Raw genomic sequence first — 1,358 nt, forward strand, 5'->3', positions numbered from 1 at the left:
GCAGTGCCGGGGTTTTCAGAGCCTCGACGTTCACTCCTTTCGAAGCGAGCGTCTTACCCTTATTCGCCGCCGTACGCTTTGGCGTCGCTTTCTTCCGACCCTGGCTCGTCGAGGCCTTTGGTGTCGGTGCCTGGCTCGTCGAGGCCACTGGCTGCAGAGTTTGTGCCTGGCTCGTCGCGGCCGAAGGCTGTGGAGTTTCTGCCTGACTCAGGTGCTTAGCCAGCACTGCCTGAATCTCAGAGGTTACCGGGTCGTTTGCCGTACCCGGGAGGACGAATTTCCCTGTGGCCAAAGCCGACCACAGTTTGGCCAAAGCGTCTCCTGGAAGGACCGGGTCTCCGTCTGGTGTGACAAACGGGACCTCGACCGTGGCAACCAAGTTGCCTTGGTCAGCTTCTGGGTTAACCCTACGGCGTTTAGTGCGCTCGTACGCCAGTCGCTTTTCCGTCACTTCATTCTCTAACAGGCGAAGCTTTGCCTCTTCAATTGCGTCCCTCTTTCTCTTTTTGGCCGCGCGAACCTCGTGTCGAAGAGCGTTCTGCGCTTCTTTTTCCCTCCGAATTTGAGCTTCGTCCTCGTCGAACTTGGCTCGCTCTTCGGGAGTCAAGAATGCCAAGGCTTCTCTCTCCAACTTCTCCGCTTTAGCGATCTCCCACTTGTTTTTAGGCTTTGCCGTCTGCAAAGCCAAGGGTGGAGTTGCCCCTGTGAGTTCGTAGAACTCAATCGGAAACAGGACCTCGAGAAGCTTCCAGCCCTGTCTCTTTGCGTCCTTGATTTTCCCTTTGCTATCGTCGGTCACGAGCTTTGTAGCGTACGCCTTGATGTTGGCGATAGATTCGTTAAGCTCCCTGGGTGGGTCGGCCACGAATACCTTGGCTTGGGCGTCTTTGCTCGTGAATTTCGACACTGCAAATAAACAGAAAGAGATTAGTTTTCGTCAACTTTAGGTCCGTATTAACCAGATTTCAGGACCGTCTTTCACGGTTTCTACTTTGGTTAATAACCGGTTCGAAGGACCATGTGAAATATCGGTGAGCTCGGCGATACTTCGCTGGGATTTCTCCCAGTTTGTTCGGCCGGACCTAGAGCTATCGATCGCTCAATCGGTACTTACTTTCTAATCTCGATCGGGAGAAGTAAGTCTTGCTTCGGCTGAAGAATGGGTGAATTCTCGTACAGGCCTGCAAAGACAAATCAGACTAAGTTAGTTACTTCGGCACTAACTCAGAATAGACGAGCGGTTCCAACTGCTCGCAGAGTCGACTGCAAGTTGGCCGGGAGTAGAGGTGGGTTAGTCCCGGGATGGGGCCGTTCGACGGTTGGTCGTACTAGGCGCCCGAGAAGGAGAGCGAGTGCCG

This window comes from Daphnia pulicaria, chromosome 4 (assembly GCF_021234035.1).
Source record: "Daphnia pulicaria isolate SC F1-1A chromosome 4, SC_F0-13Bv2, whole genome shotgun sequence".
Taxonomy (NCBI): Eukaryota; Metazoa; Arthropoda; class Branchiopoda; order Diplostraca; family Daphniidae; genus Daphnia; species Daphnia pulicaria.